General features: G+C 37.6%; 1 protein-coding gene across 1 annotated transcript in view; it reads right to left on the reverse strand.

The window, feature by feature from the left end:
* AGO3 (argonaute RISC catalytic component 3) overlaps positions 1-23,005 on the reverse strand; it is a 131,844-nt gene that overhangs the window by 108,352 nt on the left and 487 nt on the right. The gene's annotated exons all lie outside the window — the stretch shown is intronic.

Below are 23,005 nucleotides of genomic sequence, written 5' to 3' on the forward strand. Positions count from 1 at the left end.
AGAGGCTTTTGAGTTCCTCTTCACTTTCTGCCATAAGGGTGGTGTCATCTGCATATCTGAGGTGATTGATATTTCTCCCGGCAATCTTGATTCCAGCTTGTGCTTCTTCCAGCCCAGCGTTTCTCATGATGTACTCTGCATATAAGTTAAATAAGCAGGGTGATAATATACAGCCTTGACATACTCCTTTTCCTATTTGGAACCAGTCTGTTGTTCCATGTCCAGTTCTAACTGTTGCTTCCTGACCTGCATATAGGTTTCTCAGGAGGCAGGTCAGGTGGTCTGGTATTCCCATTTCTTGAAGAATTTTCCACAGTTTATTGTGATCCACACAGTCAAAGGCTTTGCCATAGTCAATAAAGCAGAAATAGATGTTTTTCTGGAACTCTCTTGCTTTTTCGATGATCCAGCAGATGTTGGCAGTTTGATCTCTGATTCCTCTGCCTTTTCTAAAACCAGCTTGAACATCTGGAAGTTCACGGTTCACATATTGCTGAAGCCTGGCTTGCAGAATTTTTAGCATTACTTTAGTGTGGTTTTTATTAAAAAACAGAAAAATAGATCTGAGGAACAGAACTGATAGCCCCAAAATTGAACCACACAGTCAACTCATGTTTGACAGAGGAGCAAAGGCAATTCAATGGAAAAAGGACATTTTAAAAATATGGTGCTGTTAAACAAATGGATATCCACGTGTTAAAGAAAAAAAAGAAGAAAAGAATCTGGACACAGATCTAAAACTTTTTTCAAAAACTAACTCAGGGTATTCCCTGGTGGTCCGGTGGTTAGGACTCTACACTATCACTGCTGAGGGCCCAGGTTCAATCCCTGGTCAGAGAACTAAGATCCCACTAGACACACAGTATGGTCAAAAACCCCAAACAAAACAAACTCAAATGGCTCGTGAACCTCAACGTAAAATGCAGAGCTACTCAACTCCTAGTTCAAAACATAAGTGACCTTGATGATGATTTTTAAACATTTTTTAATTTTTAATTGGAGGATAATTGCTTTACAATGTTGTGTTGATCTCTGGCATACAACGATGTGAATATATATGTATACTTATATATACATATGTCCCCTCCCACTTGAACTTCCCTCCCACACCCTATCCCATCCCAGCCCTCTAGGCTGTCATGGAGCACGGCACTGAGCTCCCTGTGTGATACAGCAGCTTCCCATTAGCTGTCTATTTTACATATGGTAATGTATACTTAAAAAGACACATGTACCCCAGTGTTCATTGGTGATGACTTCTTAGGAGAAACACATAGATACCAAAAGCACAACATATTAAATAAAAAATTGATGTTTTCATTAAAAATAAAACCTGTTCTACAAGAGAATGAATATACAAGCATAAACTGAGAAAATACATTCGCAAAACACATATTTGATAAGGGGTTAATACTTAAAATACATAAAGAACTCATAAAACTCAACAGGGAAAAAAAAATCCAATTAAAAAAATGGGCAGAGGCTCTGCACAGATATTTTCCCAAAGAAGACATGCAGATGGACTACAGGCACATGAAAAGACACTCAACATCATTAATCACCAGGAAAATACAAGTCAAAACCACAATAAGACATCACCTCACATCTTAGAATGGCTATTATCAAAACACAAGAAATAACAAGTGTTGGCAAGAATGTGGAGAAAGGAAACCCTTGTGCACTATCGGTAGGAATGTAAACTGGTACATGTACCATGAAAAACAGAATGAAGATTCCCTTAAAAATTAAAACTAGAAGAACCACCAGCAATTCCACTACTGGATATTTATCTAAAGAAAAGGAAAACAGCAACCTAAAAAGACATATCCACTCTCACGTTCACCGCAGTATTACGTACAACAGTCAAGATATGGAAACAACCTAGGTGTCCATTGGATGAATGGATAAACAAAATGTGCTCTATATACAAAATGGAAAATTATTTAGTCATAAAAAGGGAAATCTTGCCATCTGAAACATGGATGGACCTTGAAAACATTATGCTAAGTGAAACAAATCAGACAGAGAAAGACAAAGCCACATGACCTCATCTGTGTGTGGAATGTAAGAGACAGAGAGAGAAAAAAAAACAAAACCCAACCTCATAGATAACAGAGAAGAGACTGGTGGTTGCCAGAGGTGCACACATGCTCAGTTGTGTCCGACTCTTTGTGACCCCATAGACCACAGCCTGTCAGGCTTCTCTATCCATGGAATTTTCAAGGTAGGAATACCAGAGTGGGTTGCCATTCCCTTCTCCAGGGGATCTTCCTGTCCAAGAAATCAAACCCAAGTCTCTTGCCTCTCACACACTGACAGGCAGATTCTTTATCACCATGTGTGTGCTCAGTCGCTCAGTTGCATCTGACTCTTTGCAGTCCCATGGACTGTAGCCTGCCACTCCTCTGTCCATGGAATTTTCCAGGCAAGAATACTGGAGTGGTTGCCATTTCCTACTTCAGGGGATCTTCCCAACACAGGGATCGAATCTGAGTCTCTTGCCTCTCATGCACTAGTAGGCAGACTCCTCATCACTAGCACCACCTGGGAAGCCCTCTTTAGCATTATGGGAGTAGGCAAAATGAGCGAAGGGGATCACAAGTACAAACTTTCAGTTACAAAATAAGTAAGTCTTAGGGATGTAATGTGGAGAAGGCAATGGTACCCCACTCCAGTACTCTTGCCTGGAAAATCCCATGGGTGGAGGAGTCTGGTAGGCTGCAGTCCATGGGGTCGATAAGAGTGGGACATGACTGAGCGACTTCACTTTCACTTTTCACTTTCATGCATTGGAGAAGGAAATGGCAACCCACTCCAGGGTTCTTGCCTGGAGAGTCCCAGGGACGGGGGAGCCTGGTAGGCTGCCGTCTACGGGGTCGCAGAGTCGGACACGACTGAAGCGACTTAGCAGCAGTAGCAGCAGCAGGGATGTAATGTACAACATGATGACTATAGTTTATAATACTGTACTGCATACTTGAAAGTAGAAAAAAAAGTAGACCTTAAACATTCTCATCACAAAAAATTTCTAACTATGTTGACAGATGTTATTACCTCCTTATTGTGGAGGTAATATTTACAAATACTGAATCATGTTGTACATCTGAAACATATATCAATTATATTTCAATTTAAGGAAAGAATGCAGTAAAATGATAATTTTTTAAAAGCTCATCCATTTGTCATGTACTACTCACAAAACAACTGTTTATAACCAACCATATTAATTATCGTGATCAGGAAAGATGTTCCTAAGCATTTTACATCCTAACATGACACTCTGATAGATGTACAGTGTGTTAATGTACTTAAGTTAGTTGTTATTGTTCAGTTGCTAAGTTGTGTCCAACTCTTTGAGACCCCATGGATTACAGCACACCAGCTCCTCTGTTGGCCACTATCTCCTGGAGTTTGCTCAAACTCATGTCCATTGAGTTAGTAATGCTATCTGACCATCTCATCCTCTGTCACCCTCTTCTCCTTTTGCCTTCAGTCCTTCCCAGCATCAATTTCTCATTTGGGGAAATCAGTTGAGGTTAGGCCAATATCTAACACATTATACTTTCTCCCATTTAACATAATGGCAAATAGTCTCCCAACTAGTGGTTGTGATGCAGAATGTCTGATTTTCAGCAACCTATTCTTAATTATTCCATGCTTTTAATAAGACATTTTGTTCTATTTCATTCAGATATTTTAGTTTTCTTTAGTGGGAGTTCTGAGCCTAATAAAATAGCCTGCCTACTCTATACAGAGAAAATTCTATAGCTATTTAACACCTGTATTTTCATATAAACTGAGTGATCTGAGGACAGAGTTTGTGAGTGAGTGATATTTCTATCCCTAATACTTACGAGTGCCTCATATTAAGCCCCTTTTCCTGGTTCCACAATTTCAGACCAATCTTCTAATTATTGTCTGGATGCCCATATAGACCACTGGAGGGAGAGAAGTTTGCTGCCTCATGACTAGTCAATATGAATCTGCTTGATGCTCTGGAAATAGTATTTTTCTTTGCAAATGATTAACATTATGATTTATATATCAGTTTCCTGTGAACTCTGGTTAGCATCAGTCAGTTCCTCATGGTGATGATGGTTTCTGGATGCCTGGCAAGACAAAGGGTCAGGATCTACAAAGTTAGGCACCAGACTTTGGACCACAGTGACCCTCTGTCAATGCTGTTGTTGTTTAGTCTCTAAGTTGTGTTTGACTCTTTGTGATTCCATGGATTGTAGCCCACCATGTTCCTCTGCCCATGGGATTTCCCAGGCAAGAATACTGGAATGGGTTGCCATTTCCTTCTCCAGGGATCTTTCTGACCCAGGGATCAAACCTGTGTCTCCTGCTTGAAACCCGATCCTCTGTCATATGACTTTGTAAATCTGTTTCAGTAATCCGAATTTTCAAGTTTCACGGTAGCAAACACACTGTATGCTGCTGCTGCTGCTGCTGCTGCGTTGCTTCAGTCGTGTCCGACTCTGTGTGACCCCATAGACGGCAGCCCGCCAGGCTCCCCCGTCCCTGGGATTCTCCAGGCAAGAACACTGGAGTGGGTTGCCATTTCCTTCTCCAATGCATGAAAGGAAAAAGTGAAAGTGAAGTCGCTCAGTCGTGTCCAACTCTTCGCGACCCCATGGACTGCAGCCTACCAGGCTCCTGTATATAAAATGTTATATTCTGTTCCCATTTAATGTAGCATCATGAGCATATCTTCATATGTTATTGTGTAGTAGCTAAGTTGTATCTGACTGTTTTGTGACCCCATGGACTACAGCCTGCCAGACTCCTCTGCCCTCAGGCTTTCCCAGGCAAGGATACTGGAGTGGGGTACCATTTCCTTCTACAGGGGATCCTCCTGACACAGGGACTGACCCTGTGTCTCTTACACTGGCAGGCGGATTCTTTACCACTGAGCCATCAGGGAAGCCCAAGGTCTTAATAACCATAATTTTAACAGCTATTTAATGACCCATTAAGTTGATGAACTACAACTGACCAAGCTTCACTCCAGGATATTTAGCTTGCTTCCAATTTTTCACTATTATAAACAATGAAACAAGCAACTGTAATGGATATTCACAGTACTGTATGCCAAGCACAACACCATCATTTTCCTCTACCTCATGGCTACTCTCTTGAATACTGTACACTTTCCCAAGTACTAAAGAATACCTGTAGTTGATATGTTCTTACATGAACTTGCCCCACAATTGACTGGTCCAGGGACAGACACCAGAACCTAGAAAAACTAATAAGTAGTCCTTCCCTTGGGACTTTTTTTTAACTTGGGACCTAAACAACCATCAGGCATTTCCTCTTCAGGGACTAAGGCTGTGAGATATAACAGCCATTGGAGATCAAATGTTCTGACGTGTAGAAAAAGCCAATCAACAGTAGGATAAAATGGAAACTACATATAGTAGAGCTACATGTACAGTGAAGTCAAAATAAGAGATGGAGTAGTAGTCTGATACCATGAGTTTCCAGTTCCAACTGCTCCAGATGTGAGCTCAGCTGCAAATCTGTTCTTCCTACTGCCACTCAACCTTCCTTAGATTGCATGAGTCAATAAACCCCTTTTGCTTTAATTAGTTTCAGTTTGATTTCTGTTATTTGCATGGATAAGCCTGGAGGGCAGTAGGCTAAACTCTTAACATATAAAGAGAGTAATATATTAAATTACTTCAACTGAAGTATGGTCTCAGATCTGAGTTCAAATTTCAGATCTAATGATCAGGGAAAAGGCACAACTCTGACTCACTTGCCTATTAATTTTCTAAATGATATTTACAGCATACAACATGATAGTTTGATAGACCTGTGCACTGTGAACAGATTCTTCCTACCAAGTTAACTAACACATCCATCACCTCACATATTCACCTTTTTGCAAGGAGGGGAGGATTTAAAACACTGAAGTTCTACACTCTTAGCAAATTTCAATTACACAACACAGTATAATGAATTCTAGTCACTATGGTATACATTAATCTGCAGCTCTTACTCACAGTATAATCTTATTCATCTTAAAGTATGTACACTTGTACCAACCTTTCTCTATTTCCCTCATCCCCTGACAACCATTTTTCTACTTTTTTTTTTAAAGACTCCACATGTGAGTGATACCAAGCAGTATCTGTCTTTGTCTTATTATACTGAGCTCATTGACAGCTAGGCTCATCCATGGTCAGAAGTAACAGGATTTCCTTCTTTTTCAAAGGTTGAACAATATTCCACTGTGTGTGTGTGTACACACATACCACATTTTGTTTCAATTCATCCACTGATGGACATTTAAGATAGTTTCCATACCTTGGCTACTGTGAATGCTGCAATGAACAGTCAAGTACAGATATTGGTTCAAGGTAATGGTTTCATTTCCTTCGGATATATACTCAGAAGTGGGACTGCTGGGACACATGGCAGCTCTATTCTTTGTTTCTTAATATTGGAATATAGTTGATTAGCAATGTTCTAGAGGAAATGGCAACCCACTCCAGTGTTCTTGCCTGGAGAATCCCAGGGATGGCGTAGCCTGGTGGGCTGCCATCTATGGGGTCACACAGAGTCGGACACTACTGAAGTGACTTAGCAACAGCAGCAGCAGCAGCAGCAATGTTCTGTTAGTTTCAGATGCACAGCAAAGTGATTCAGTTATACATATACATCCATCTATTACTTCTTAAATTCTTTCCCCATTTAGAATATTGCAGAGTTTCCTGTGCTATACAGTAGGTCCTTGTTGGCTATTTTAAAAATAGCGGCGTGTACGTGTCAATCCCAAACTCCGAATTTATCCCTCCCCCTACTCTTCCCCAGCTGGTAAAGGAGCATATGGTAGCTCTAGTTTAAATTTCTTGAGGAACCTCCACACAGTTTTCCACAGTGGCTGTACCAGTTTATGTTATCATCGACAGTGTATAAGGGTTCTCTTTTCTCCACACTCACACTGGCATTTATCATCTTGTCTTTTTGATAAAATGTCATCCCAACAGGTATGAGGTTATATCTCATTGTGGTTGTGATTTGCATTTCTATGATAACTGGTAATGCTGAGCACCTTTTATGTACTGGTTGGTCATTTGCATGTCTTCTTTGGAAAAATGTATATTCCAAGTCCTTTGCCCATTTTTCAATCAAGTTATTTTCTGCTATTGAGTTGTAAGAGCTTCTTGTATATACTGGATATTAACCCTTCATCAGATACGTGGTTTGCAAATATTTTCTCTCATTCTATAAAGTTTCCTTTTGTTAATGATTTTCTTTGCTAACAGAGACTTATTTTGATATAGTCTTACCCACTTATTCTTGCTTTTGTTGCCTTAACTTGGTTTTTGGTATTAAGCTAAAAAAAAATCACTGTCAAGACCAATGTCAAGAAGCTTAGGTGCTATGGAGTAAAACTTCTAGTTTTATGGTTTCAGGTATTCTGTTAGTCTTTGATCCATTTTAATGTTTATATATGGTATAAGCTAGGGTCTAGTTTCATTCTTTTGCATATGGCTATCCAGTTTTCCCAACACCATTTGTTGTACAGACTATCCTTTCCCCGCTGTGTACTTTTTGCTCCTTTGTCAAAAACTGAGTAGATATGCATGGGTTTATTTTTAGGCTCACATTGATCTATATGCCTATTTTTATGCCAATACCACACTATTATGATATTGCTTTGTAAAATAGTTTGAAATCACGAAGTGTGATGCCTCTAGCTTTGCTCATCTTTCTCAAGATTGTTTTAGCTATTGGGGGTCTTCTGCGGTATTGCTTTTTCTATTTCTGTAGAAAATGCCCTGCGATTTATTTTTTTGCCATTGCAATTTTGATATGGACTGCACTGAATCTGTAGATAACTTTGAATAGTGTGGACATTTAAACAATATTAATTCTTCCAATCCATGAGCATAGAGTATCTTTCCATAAGCATTTTATTGTTTTTGATGCTACTGTAACTGGGATTTTTAAAAATTCTATCATTTTGATAGTTGTTAGTATATAGAAATATACTAGGCTTTGTATATTGATTTTGTGTCATGCAACTCTACTAAATTCAATTATTATTTCCAACAGTTTTTCACAATTTAGAGTTTTCTATATATAATAGCACATCATCTGCAAATACAGTTTTACTCCTTCCAGTCCAGTGTGTGAACGGGTTAAGAATTGTTCATCAGCTTGTTTCAGCACTGGTAGTATTCTGGAGAAGGAAATGGCATCCCACTCCAGTATTTTTGCCTGGAGAATTCGTGGACAGAGGAGCCTGGCAGGCTACAGTCTATGGGGTCCAAGAGTCGGACACAGCTAAGTGACTAAGCACACACACACTGTTCTCAGGGCTTCTTTCAGGAGCCAAGGTGGGTGTTTTTCAGTGGGTCAAATATATAGTCAGTGGTTATAAATTGTTATTTGAAAAGCATTTTGGGGCAGCATTATCAAGTTTGCTGGTAAGGAGCGATGAAAAGCCTGAGTCTGACCTGACACTGACAAACTCCACTCACAGTGTTCCAGTGTACTCTCTTACTCTTTGAATTTGCTCTATGCAAAAATCTCAACTGGATTTTGCAGTGTTTTTAAAATTGGGATTTATTGTTAATTATATACAGTTCAGAAAATACCTGGTAATGGCAGAGGAAAAAAATCCGTGGTCCCATCACCCATGTTGAACACTGGTGTTTCTATGTATAATCTTCTCTTATAAAAATTTTTTTCTACATTGTAGTGGTTTTCTGTTTATATGTATTTTTTGTATTCTGATTTTTTTTCAGTGTAGCTCAAATATTTTTCCTGTATTACTGCATACTCTATAAATACCAATCGTAATAGCAAAAAAAGAAAAAAGAATGCCTTTTCTACTCTTTTTCTTACCTAATTGTTTTGGCTAGGTTGTCCAGCACTGTTGTTATTTTTAAAGGTATAAAAGTCAATTTTCTCTTTTACTTATTTATTTGTGGCTACGTGGGGTCTTTGTTGTTTTGCTTGGGTTTTCTTTACTTGTGGTGAGCAGAGGCTCCTTTTCATGGTGCGTGGGCTCCTCACTGTGGTGGCTTCTTTTGTGGCGAAGCACAGGCTCTAGCCACACCGGCTTTGGCACTTGCAGCACACAGGCTCAGGAGCTGCAGCTCAAGGGCCCTAGGGTGTGCGGGCTTCAGTAGTTGTGGCACGTGGGCGTACATGCTCTGCAGCGTGTGGAATCTTCCTAGACCAGGGATCGAACCCATGTGCCCTGCACTGGCAGGCAGATTCTTATCCACTGTGCCATCAGGTAAGTCCCCAGCACTAAGTTGAAAAAAAGTGTTGACAGTAGGCATTCTTGTCTTGTTCCTGATCTTAGAAAAAAAGCTTTCAGTTTTTCACACTGACTATGATAGTAGCTGTGGACTTCGGCAAATATGGCCTTTATAATGCTGCAGTACATTCAGTTACCTTATTTTAAAAATGAGATAAAATGATCTATATATTCTAGATGTGCCAGGCATAGAAGTCATTAAAAAAAGCAGCAGTTCTTCAATAAATATTAATAAACTCCTACATGTCATATAAATATGCTAAGGAAATTTCTCTGCATCAAGCACCTACTGTTTTATTTGGGGGAACTAGAGAGGGAAACTGGCATATAGAAATTTTCCCTCAGACAAATGTCACAAATAGACCTACCACCAGGTCAAAGGACAGGAACAGAAACATATTTCTGACTTGGTATTTTCTGCCAAACTGGCATATGAACACATTACTATCACGAGATTTCTTTCTCTCCTATGCCCTCTCTAGCATTAGGCATTACAACTTTTTAAAATCTTTTATATGTTACAAAAAAAAACCCACCTTCTGCCGTTTTATTTACATGTGATAACCATCAAGATAGGCTTAAAAATGTTTTATTATTCTATATTCATTATTCTCTCATGAAACTCATTGCACCTACAATTTTTTTTAAAAATCAGAAATATAAAAGGTCATTTATCTATTCTTTTTATTGAACAAATATTATGTTCGAGGTCTTATAGATACATGAATTAATAAGTCACAATTACTTTACTGAAGTAGTTCATAATATAATGGGGGATATCCCCAAATTACAACAATAATAACAGAAACATATACAGAGCATTATATATGTGATATACATTTGGTGATTTCTTACAACATAACTTTTGCATCAGGTACTATATTATAATGAGGAAAATGAAGCACAAGGAGCACATGTTTTAAAAAAACATGTTCACAGGAAGAAAATGGCAAAGCTAGGATTTGCAAATAAGTAGTCTGATTTCAGAGCCTGCAGTTTTCATCAGCACATTACACTACAGGCTATCATTCATCAAGTCATTTATTTCCTGACTCATAAATGTGTTCAACAAATATTTACTGTATATTAAGTGCCAGGCATTGTTCAGGTGAATAGTAATTTTAATAAATACGATAAAGACCTGATCCTCATGAAGATTTTACAGGGGTGGGAGGATATATTATACTATATTTCTTTTTTGCCAGTTAGGTAATAATAACTGCTATAAAAAATGAGTGTGTGTGCTCAATTGCTCAGTTGTGTCCGACTCTTCACAGCCCCATGGACTGTAGCCCACCAGGCTCCTCTGCCCATGGAAGCTATACAAAGTAAGATGGGTTAAGGGGATAGACAGTACGTGTGTGGTAGGGGGTAGCTAGCCATATTAGGTCTGTCAAAAAAGTCCTCTTTGAAAAGGCGACAAGTAGGCAGAAAACCCAGTCAATACCGAAATCAGACTGATTATATTCTTTGCAGCCAAAGATGGAGAAACTCTATAGAGTCAGCAAAAACAAGGCCAGGAGCTGACTGTGGCTCAGATCATAAACTCACTGCCAAATTCAGACTTAAATTGAAGAAAGTAGGGAAAACCACTAGACCATCCAGGTATGACCTAAATCAAATCCCTTATGATTATACAGTGGAAGTAACAAATAGATTCAAGGGATTAGATCTTACAGACAAAGTGCCTGAAGAACTATGGATGGAGGTTTGTAACACTGTACAGGAGGCCGTGATCTAAACCATCCCCAAGAAAAAGAAATGCAAAATGGTTGTCTGAGGAGGCCTTACAAATAGTTGAGAAATGAACAGAAGAGAAAGGCAAAGAAGAAAAGGAAACATATATCCATCTGAATGCAGAATTCCAAAGAATAGCAAGGAGAGATAAGTAAGCCTTCCTCAGTGATCAATGCAAAGAAACAGGAAAACAATAGAATAGAAAAGACTAGAGATCTCTTCAAGAAAATTAGACATACCAAGGGAACATTTCATGCAAAGATGGGCAAAATAAAGGACAGAAACAATATGGACCTAACAGAAGCAGAAGATATTAAGAAGAGGTGGCAAGAATACACAGAAGAACTGACCTAGATAAGTAGGATGATGTGATCACTCACCGAGAGCCAGACATCCTGGAATGCAAAGTCAGGTAGGCCTTAGGAAGCATCATTATGAACAAAGCTAGTGGAGGTGATGGAATTCCAGTTGAGCTATTTCAAATCCTAAAAGATGATGCTGTGAAAGTGCTGCACTCAATATGCCAGCAAATTTGGAAAATTCAGCAGTGGCCACAGGACTGGAAAAGGTCAGTTTTCATTCCAATCCCAAAGAAAGGCAATGCAAAAGAATGCTCAAACTATCGCACAATTGCACTCATCTCACATGCTAGTAAAGTAATGCTCAAAATTTTCCATGCCAGGCTTCAACAGTACATGAACTATGAACTTCCAGATGATCAAGCCGGATTTAGAAAAGGCAAAGGAATCAGAGATCAAACTGCTAACATCCACTGGATCATTAAAAAAAAGCAAGAGAATTCCAGAAAACATCTATTTCTGTTTCACTGACTACACTAAAGGCTTTGACTATGTGGATCACAACAAACTATGGAAAATTCTTCAAGCGATGGGAATACCAGACCACCTGACCTGCCTCCTGAGAAACCTGTATGCAGGGCAAGAAGCAACAGTTAGAACCAGACATGGAACAACAGACTGGTTCAAAATTGGGAAAGAGGTACATAAAGGCTGTATACTGCCACCCTGCTTATTTAACTTATATGCAGAGTACATTATGCCAAATGCTGGGGTGGATGAAGCACAAGCCAGAATCAAGACTGCCGGGAGAAATATCAATAACTTCAGATATGCAGATGACACCACTCTTATGGCAGAAAGCAAAAATGAACTAAAGAGGCCCTTGATGAAAGTGAAAGAGGAGAGTGAAAAAGCTAGCTTAAAATTCAACATTCAAAAAACTAAGATCATGGCATCTGGTCCCATCACTTCATGGCAAATAGATGGGAAAACAATGGAAACAGTGACAGACTTTATTTTCTTGGGCTCCAAAATCACTGCAGATGGTGACTGCAGCCATGAAATTAAAAAATGCTTGCTCCTTGGAAGAAAAGCTATGACAAACCGAGACAGCGTATTAAAAAGCAGAGAGATTACTTTACCAACAAAGGTCTGTCTAGTCAAAGCTATGGTTTTTCCAGTAGTCATGTATGGATGCGAGAGATGAACTATAAAGAAGCTCAGTGCTGAAGAATTGATGCTTTAGAACTGTAGTGTTGGAAAAGACTCCTGAGAGTCCCTTGGACTGCAAGGAGATCAAACCAGTCAATCCTCAAGGAAATCAGTTCTGAATATTTATTGGAAGGACTAATGCTGAAACTGAAGCTCCAATACTTTGGCCACCTGATGCAAAGAACTGACTCATTGGAAAAGACCCTGATGCTGGGAAAGATGGAAGGCAGGAGGATAAGGGGGTGACAGAGAATGAGATGGTTGGATGATATCACTGACTCAATGGACATGAGTTTGAGCAAGCTCTGGAAGTTCGTGATGGATAGGGAGGCCTGGTGTGCTGCAGTCAATGAGGTTGCAAAGAGTTGGACATGACTGTGCGACTGAACTGAACTGAGGCAGAAAACAGAAGTGAGAGAAAAAGTCATGTATTATAGATAGCTGAAAGAGTAGTCCAGGCAAAGGAAAAATCAAGTATAAAGCAAAAAGCTTGCCTGGTATTCAATGAACAGCAAACAGACCATTCTGCCTGGAGCAAAGTGAACAGGAGAGAATAGTAGGAGATGAGGTCAGAAAGATAATGGGGGATCAGATCACACGGGATTTGCAAGCCATGAGGTCTTTGGATCTGATTATGATATATGAGAAATCAACAATGGGTTCTGAATCTAGAAGCATTATGATCTGACTTAAACTTTTCTAAACAATCACTCTAACTGCTGTCTGAAAAATTATGCGTAAAAGCACAAGCAAAGAGATCAGTTAGTAGGCCAGTCAACTTTCCAGGCAAAAGATAATGTTGGCTAGGGCAGCAGTGGTAGCAGCTATGGGAATGATGTCAATGTGGAAAATATTTAGACAAGAGACCTAGTGGGAACTGCTAATGGATTAGGTGTGGGGTATGAAAGAAAAGAGCTCTAAAAGCTTTTTGGTCTAAGCAACTAAAAGAATTTGAAATGTCACATACTGATAGGAATAACTCAGGAATAATAGAAAGTTTTGAGAAGAAATCAAGAAGATTTTTAGGACACTTTAAGAGGTATAGGCTGGACATGTAGATATGACAGTCCTTGGCATATTAGTGGCTTTTGAAACCACTGAACCAGAGGTGATCACCCAAACTGTGGCAGGATACATAAGAATATTAATAAATCCTGAGAAACTCCCAATGTTTAGAGACTGGGGAGATGAAGATGAAACAGCAAAGGAAGAAGAAAAGTAATAGCCAATAAGGTTGGAGAAGGACCTAGAGAATGTGGTAGTCAGGAAGACAAGTGGAATAGCAGTGTTTCGAGAAGGAAGCAATGTAATAAAATATGGGTGAAGAGACAAAATTAAGATTTGGGAACTGACTAGTGGATTTAACTGGCTTCCTTGCTGGCTCAGATGGTAAAGAATCCACCTGCAATGCAGGAGACCTGGGTTCGATCCCTTGGTTGGGACGATCCCCTGGAGAAGTAAAGGGGAGACAGCTACCCACTTCAGTATTCTGGCCTAGAAAATTCCACGAACAGAGGAGCCTGGCAGGTTACAGTCCATGGGGTTTCAAAGAGTCAGACACAACCGAGTGACTTTCACTGGACTTAACGAATAATTTGTTGACTTTGATAAGAGCAATTTTAGCAAAGTGCTGGGAACAAAAACCTGACTGATTCTTTGTGAAGTTCAAAAAGAATGCTCTGGGGGTACTTCCCTGGTGGTCCAGTGTTTAAGATTTCCCATTCCACTGTGTGGAGGTTCAATCCCTGGTCAAGGAACTAAGATCTCATATGCCACAAGGCGTGGGCAGAAAGAAAGAAAGAGAAAAAGAATGCCCTGAATCTGATCAAGTTTTAGGTCCTGGTTCAAAATTGAGAAAGGAGTACGTGAAGGCTGTATACTGTCACCCTGCTTATTTAACTTAAATGCAGAGTACATCATGCGAAATGTCGAGCTAGATGAATCACAAGCTGGAATCAAGACTGCCGGGGAGAAATATCAATAATCTCAGATATGCAGATGACACCACCCTATGACAGAAATCAAAGAGGAACTAAAGAGCCTCTTGATGAAGGTGGAAGAGGAGAGCAAAAAAAATGGCTTAAAAGTCAACATTCAAAAAATGAAGATCACGGCATCTGGTCCCATCACTTTATGGCAAATAATGGGGAAACAATGGAAACAGTGGCAGATTTTATTTTTGGGGGGCTCCAGAATCACTGTGGACAGTGACTACGGCCACAAAACTGAAAGATGCTTACCCTCTGGAAGAAAAGCTATGACAAACCTAGACAGCATTTTAAAAAGCAGACACATCACTTTGCCAACAAAGGTCTGTATAGTCAAAGCTATGGCTTTTCCAGTAGTCATGTATGGATGTGAGAGGTGGACCAAAAAGAAGGGTGAATGTCGAAGAATTGATGTTTTTGAACTGTGGTGTTGGGGCAGACTCTTGAGAGTCCCTTGGATAGCAAGGAAATCAAACCAGTCAATCCTAAAGGAAATCAACCCTGAATACTCATCGGAAGAACTGATGCTGAAGCTGAAGCTCCAATACTTTGGCCACCTGATGTGAAAAGCTGACTCATTCGAAAAGACCCTGATGCTGGGAAAGACTGAGGGCAGGAGAAGAAGGGAGCAACAGAGGATGAGATGATTGGGTGGCATCAATGACTCAATGGACATGAGTTTGAGCAAACTCTGGGAGACAGTGAAGGACAGGGGAGTCTGGCGTGTTGCCGCAGAGTTGGACTCGACTTAGCGACTCAACAACAACAAAAGTTTACAGTAAACTTGGAGAAACATGTTAAATTATACCATGAAGACAGAACTAGCCAAATCCAGACTGTGAGTAAGTCTAAAAGAACAAACAATCTATACATTGTAAAGGGGGAAAGGGTAGAAACCTTACAAATTAAGAGATACTTAAAATATGTAACAATCATTTACAATGTGGGGAATTTATTTGGATCCTGATTCAAAAATGAAATATATTTTTAAAAAGCAAACTGTTAAGAAAATAAAGTATAATATCTGAGACAAGCTGAAACTGAACACTGACTAGATATTTGATATAAATGATTACGCTGTTACTATTCTGCTGTAAGAATGGTACTGTGGCTTATTTAAAGAGTACATATCTCTCATTTCTTGGCTGCATCTCACAGCTTGTGGGATCTTAGTTCCCCAACCAGGTATTGAACCCACGCCCCCCACAGTGGAAACCCAGAATCTTAATCACCGGGGAAGTTCCCTCTCTCTCTCTCTTAAAAAAAAAAAAATTATTTATTTATTTTTGGCCATGTTGGGTCTTCATTGCTTTGTACTGGCTTTCTCTAGTTGGGTGAGCAGAAGCTATTCTTAGTTGTAGTGCACGGGTTTCTCATTTTGTTGGCTTCTCTTGTTGCAGAGCATGGGCTCTTGGCGTGCAGGTTTCAGCAGTGGCAGGTCTTGGGCTCTAGAGCACGGGCTCAGTAGTTGCGGAGCACAGATTTAGTTGCTCCGCAGCATGTGGAATCTTCCCATAAGAGGATTTGAACCTGTGTCCCCTGCACTGGCAGGCAGATTCTTTAAGACTGGGCCACCAGGGAAGTCCCCTATATCTCTTATAGATATACTTAGCAGATATTTATAAATGAAATATTATGCCCAGAATACACTTCAAAAAATACAGGAGAGAGGAAAGTAGAATGGACATGATTGGATACGGGTTGATGAATGTTGGGTTTGGGTGATGAGTATATGGGAGTTTATTACAGTTCTGCCTATACACCCTCAATCTTCTATAGTAAAATGTCTTACAAATTAGGAAGTGAAGAATGGTATTTCCTTTGCATACTGAATCTCTTTACTATGCCATTATACAGATAAGGAAATTAAAGTTAAGGAAGATTAAATGTACTACCCAAAATCACAGTTAGTTCCTTTTAACAGATTTTATTTTTTAGAGTAGTTGTGGGTTCACAGTAAAACTGAGCAGAAGGCAGAGATGGCCTATATGCCTGCTACACACACCTATGCACAGCCTCCCCAACTATCAATATCCCCACATCAGCGTGTTACATTTGTTACAATAGATGAACCTGCAATGGCATATCATTATTATGTTAATTTGAGAACCAGGATTTGTCTCCAAAACCCATGCTTTCTACACTATATTACACTGTCATTTTTATTCCGTTACCATTATTTTGCTTGATACTTTTTATACAAACTGGTAAAAATAAAAATTCTGTTTCATGAATAAGCAATGTAACAGAACTCTATTGACTATAAAACCATCAATTCAAAGTATTAAAAAGTTAATGTATATTAATGGAAGAAGTAATTCTGTCAATACAATAAATTAAACTTCCACTGAACCATATTTTAGTTATTTAACAAATACATATATTGTCCACTAGAGTTAAAAATGTAATTAAATAGAAATAAAAAGCACTATCAGGAATTTCTACCCCAAACTTTTCTTCTGGTAGCTATATCAAGTATTGGCTAAATAACAACTAACCACATAAACCTCAAACTATACATTTTCAAAGCATATGTATGTGGTGTTCACTGACCTAAGAATTTAACATGTTCTACTTGTGAATCCAAAGCTAAATTACAGCCTACAGCAAATGTGACTGATGAAAAATAAGCAATGAACAACAACAACAAAAATAAATAAAAATAAGCAATTAACAAATCAGAATCAACTATAGCCTATTAACAAATTATGGATTTTCACTGGGAACTTTTACTTGCACATTCATGGGATACTTCATTTTATCAATTCTACTTTTAGGAATTTATCCTAAAGCAATCAATGGACCACCATACAAAGATCTATATATTAGGATACTTACCAAAGTTTCAGTTAAAATTTTATTTAAAAAATGGAAAAAATCTAAATGCCATCAGTTAAGCCTGACTAATAATATAAAATTAAATGCTAGAATTCCTTGGTGGTCCATTGGTTAAGACTCTGTGCTTTTACTGCCAAAGTTCAATCCCTGGTCCAGGAACTATGAACCCATAAGCCAAATGGCATGGCAAAAAAAAAAAAATACAAATTTAAAAATTAAATGCTATGCATTAGTAAAACTAATATTGCTACATAGATATAAGTAATGATAAGAAAAAAATATCCATGATACATAACTGAGTAGAAAAAGCAGGTTAAAAACAATTAATATGATGATGGATAGACATATAAGAAAATATACAAGAAAAAATTAACAATGGTTTTCTCTGGATTATAAGATCATATTATTTTAATTTCTATTCTAGATTTTCCTATACTGTTTGCTTTTAAAAAAACAATAAACATATACTTTTATAATCAGGAAAAGTTTTCTATTTTTGTTTTGAAAAAATATATATATTGTGTTGACTTCAAAACTTGACATAATTAAATGTCTGTTTACTAGTTAAATTCACAAGGCATGAGATTTTAATAACTTCCTATCTACTAATTCTACCTATTTTTTCAATGAACCTGTACAAACACAGTGTACTCATATCAGATTACATTTATTATATTCACTGTAGCTAAATCAGCACTCTAGAACATCCAGACTGTTCAGGGTTAAATTTCTCAGATGCCATATGGGGAACCATTTTTTCAAACGACATTCCCCCCACCACGCCGTCCCCCCTCCCCCGCCCCTTCAGAAAACAAACAGTCCATGCACTATGGAAATGCCTTGAGATTTATTTTATAATTAAAGTTTGGATAACTTTTGAAAAACTTATTATCACCCAAGCAAAAATTTAGAAAAATCTGAGTAATTTTATGTCAAATATACAGATAGATAGCAAGTCCCAATTCAGAAGCTAGAAGTTTCTTCAAACAAAAGGACTTCACTGCTAAGATATAAACCTATTTTGCAATCTATTCTTCAACTTTTTTAAAATTGAGAGATACACTACTGAACTTCTGCTGTTAGATTTAGAAATCAGTTAAAACATCAAATATTGGTAATGACTCAAAAGGAGAATTATGTAAGCCTACAGTTGAGAACATTTTCTTGCAAAAATGAAAAATATAAAAACATCCAAAGTCTATATTCTACAGATATATTCTGATTTCTCAAGAACTCAATAATTCAGAAATAATGTGGGAAAAACTGGCTGACATAAAACAAAGAATTCTTCCCTACGATTTCATTAAACTAACATTCTAGATTAATGTATATAATATTTTATTGCAACCAAATCACAAAGAGCCCACATTTAAGATATAAGAGAAAGCATCAGTTGTGTGACAAGATTTTGCTAACTCTCAACAGTCTTTTTTTTTTTTTAAAGCAATGGGTAGCCAATGAAAGTCATTAATATTAAAAACACAGATAATGGCAGAAAACTACAGAACCTCCAAACACAGAAAGGCTGTTCATGTATCCTAACAGCATAACCACTATGGTTGAAACACCACACAATATTCTTTCTCACATCTGTTTTGTTAATGAGCCAAGAATGAGGGTCTATTGAGTATCCCAGACAACTGAATGAGAAGCAGGAATGTCTGGTGAATGCTGTTCATCCCAACAAACCAAGACTAAACAGGTTTGGAAAGAATACTTTTCTTAAATAAATTATCTTTTTAGTTTTACCTTCCTGAAAACAGATCACTTGTCTTTTCCTCCCAATCCATTAAAACAAAACAAAACTACACATAAATTAGTTAAAATCCTGGTTTTCAGTATTATAAGCAAAAACATGTTACTTTATTTTTTCAGATTCATATAATTATTTATTGACTTTCAACTACGTAACATGACAAGGCAGCCCTCTTTTTTTTCTTTTTTAAAAAATTTTACTGGGGTATACTTGCTTTACAAGACTACAACTTTGTTTTAGATTATGAAATACTTAATTCATCTTTCAAGGAGATCCTCAAATATTTTACTTAAGACTATGAAACCCAATGTGAAGAAAGATGGCTGTGATATAAAATAAGATAGTATTCAATTAGAACCCAAGATTATGACAATTTGGCAAGAATTTTATCCTGAGGCAGGGTTTTTCCACATACAACAGAGAATGCTTCCAGAAATGTTCCCTTTACAGGGCCTCTGGCCTCTCTGCATACTATCAGACCAGGCATATAGAAACAAACAAATGTAATGTTCCCACTGGAAAATAATAAATTAAGTCTAAATTATCAAATTATTACATACAGTTCTCTGAAGGAGCAAAAATAGCATTTAGAAACTATTTTATTTATTCTAACCACTTTCCTAAATTATTTAGCTAAAAAAATCTTTAACACATTTATTAACTTGGAATTTGGTTTAAAACTTTAAAGATTATACCAAGGTGATGAAATCAGGATAATTTTTTAAAGTCTCATCATGTTGACTGGATTACATTTGAAGATTTCATATGTTTCCCACCCCCCCACCCCCTTTACTTTTAAGTCTTTGTTTAGAAGAAAACAGTTGTTTCTTGTTTCCTTTTCAGTTTTCCCTCAGGGTCTTCCATCACTGTCAGAGGAATTAAATTCTAAAACAAAAATCAAAATAATCTTGTACATTTTTATAAGTCCCAATACCAGTCAAGAGCAGCAAATACTAGGGAAAAAACATTACAATGGCCACTTCAGAGCAGCACTAGCTAAATTTTTCAATGTTTCCTCTAGACAGAGCAGCATCTTATCTTCTTCAAGACAAAACTCTACAAGTGAGAAAATCCATATAACAATAAAAACATTTCCCAAGCAATTAAAGAAATACTAAACTGAGAACCTAATGGCATTATATACTTCAGTACTTTGAATCCACAACTTTTATTCATCTTATTCAAACTTAGCTTCCATACATCCTTTGAAATTTCTCAAATGACTTTTCTTGATTTTTATTACATAAGAAATGCAGAGTCCTAAAAAAACTACATTCAAACAGGAAATCAAGAATATAACTAAGAAACACAGTCTATTCACTTTTGCAAGACTGTATAAGACAACTATCAAACAAATTACTTTGTACTGTCATTCATTTAGGATAACAGAAAATGTTTTTCTTCCATTGGAAGGTAAATACAACTCTCTCTGCCTTCAACACTAGTCTGATTTTACCTAAAAATACAGACTAGAATAGTGCAGTCCTAAAAAATAGCTACCCAGGAGAACTGTTATCTCAATGAACATTTCTACTTCTTTTATTCCCACTTCATTTGGAATGAAAATATAACATATATAATCTTAAACCAGCTGTAATTAAAGCATAGAAGAGTTCCATCAGAAGTTCCCCTAACTAAGGAATCCTAGGCACAGATGCCAAACTATTGATTATCATTATTTAAAAACCAATTGTGCCTGGCAGCTTTTTGGTTAAATCACTGAGTTCACACAGCACTAAGTCAGTACACTGTACAGGACACCCTTTAAAAAAATCACTTAAAATATTATATGCCTAAAAGGAGACTAGACAAATATTAACTGTTAGTGAAGAACGATTCCCTAAGCAACACATATATAGAATTTGTATCTGAAGTCCTCTAATGTAAATAAATTTAAGTTTTCTATGTATCCACCTAACAACTAGAATTTAATAAATTTTGCCATAAGCCGATTCCTGAGAATCTCCACAAGAAAGAAAAACTCAGAACAGAACTGGAGAGCCAAGATCCAACAATGACTCAATAGACTATCAGAGAACATATGCATCTAAAATTTTCAAAAAATATACATCTGTCAAACTCTTGATTTTAAACTCAGTTGCACATTTTTCCCAACTATGCTTTTAATTTCACTTGCAGCATAACAATTACATGAAAAAAGTCTCAGGAAGAATGAAAATTCTGTTTTTGATGATGACACTCTTAAGCCAAATTACACTTTATCTTACTAAATTACAGTCAATCACGTATAAACTGCACTGAAGAATAAACCTTGTGTTCCAAGATGTCCAACCATATGGTTGATAAATCAAACTATACCTCCAGAGATGTGAAGACAGTTAAATGGGTATATATTTCAGCAATGGCCCATGCAAGAAGAGGTAAAACTTAATCTATAACTCAAGAATTTATAGGAGAATTTACTGAATCATACTTGGCAAGTTGGATCCATTGGCTAAATCATTTGACTCCAGAAGTAGTTTCTAAAATGTTGTTCGTGTATTTGGGAGTAATTTCATATGAAAAATCCAAAGATGAAAAAGAAGAAAACCTTAAATTTTTTTTTTTTGTGGAAATTTAGGATAATTAGGAAAGTATTTAAATTCCATGCTTGTTTTACAGACTTAACAATGAACAATTATGTAAAAATTATGTATATCTCCCAAATTATCACATTCCCTAAATACTGTATTAGAAAACTGAAAAACAGAGGACAGTTTCGGAAATATACTAATCACTGATAAACCAGAGTAAAACTCTTCACAGTCTAAACAAACTTCCCCTTTTCAAGAAGACATGAAAAGGTGGGAAAAAAAAAAAAAAAGATGGAGCATGCAAAAGAGAAATGGTAGATACTGATTAGAGAAAATTCCATAGAATAGAAATTGTAATAAACCCTTCTCCCCAGCCCATCTCTACAACTTCTGTTTTTCACATCTACTTGACAATTATACTCCTTAATATAGTCAACAAAATCTTTATTGTCATTATGTCACTGGTTTCTCATGTAAGTTTTTCTATCTCATATTCAGTTGCCTCATCAATTGACAAAATGAGATGTGAAATTCGGGGACTTCTGGTATTATTAGTAAGAAGACACCAACCACTTTACATTTTCAAAATTACTTTATAAATCTGTAACTGGATGAAGCATACTTCCAAATTTAACATACCAAATATGATCATTTGGAAAGCAAACTGTTATGTAACACCTACTTATGTCCTTCAACTAATTACAGACCACAAAGAGTGCTTTTTCTTTTTTAAATGTAAGCATTGCTCATGTTGCAATTTTTTCCTCAAGACTATCATTTTTTCCCAAGGAGAGAAGCAGTTTTCTTAAATCCTAAATTTCCAAGAATATGACAGCCGATTCTCTAGGGAATAAAGAATGAACAGATACATATATAGTCAGCAATTTTAAGATCTACCTCCTCACATAAGCAGTGATCCAGGCTGATATGACATTTCCAAGATCCTCAGGAACTGCATACCAAGCTGCCACGAACATCAGACGAGAACTCAGGGATGGAAGAAATGCCATCTTGCATTTGACGTTGCACTAACATCTATTTCAAACTCAATTCTCATCTGTTATCTTAATGTATCTTCACAACTACCTTAAGAAATACATAAGGGAGAAGGCTGGCCACCCTCTGTCTCTACGGGACACACACCCCATTATATCTTCAACTGGAACAACGAAAACGATGGCAAACCCTTCTAGACTCCGAAGGGAAAAGAGTAATATCCCCTAAGGAACCCCAAACTTCCATCGCTAGAGCAGCGCCCCCTCCCCGCAGTGTCGCCTACTCCGCGGCCCCGGGGAACTGCGGCGGGGCTGCGGGGAGGCGGAGGAAGGGCTGGGCGGGGGGCGGAGGGGGGACGG

This window comes from Bison bison, unplaced genomic scaffold (genome assembly GCF_000754665.1).
Source record: "Bison bison bison isolate TAMUID 2011002044 unplaced genomic scaffold, Bison_UMD1.0 scf7180017864158, whole genome shotgun sequence".
NCBI lineage: Eukaryota > Metazoa > Chordata > Mammalia > Artiodactyla > Bovidae > Bison > Bison bison.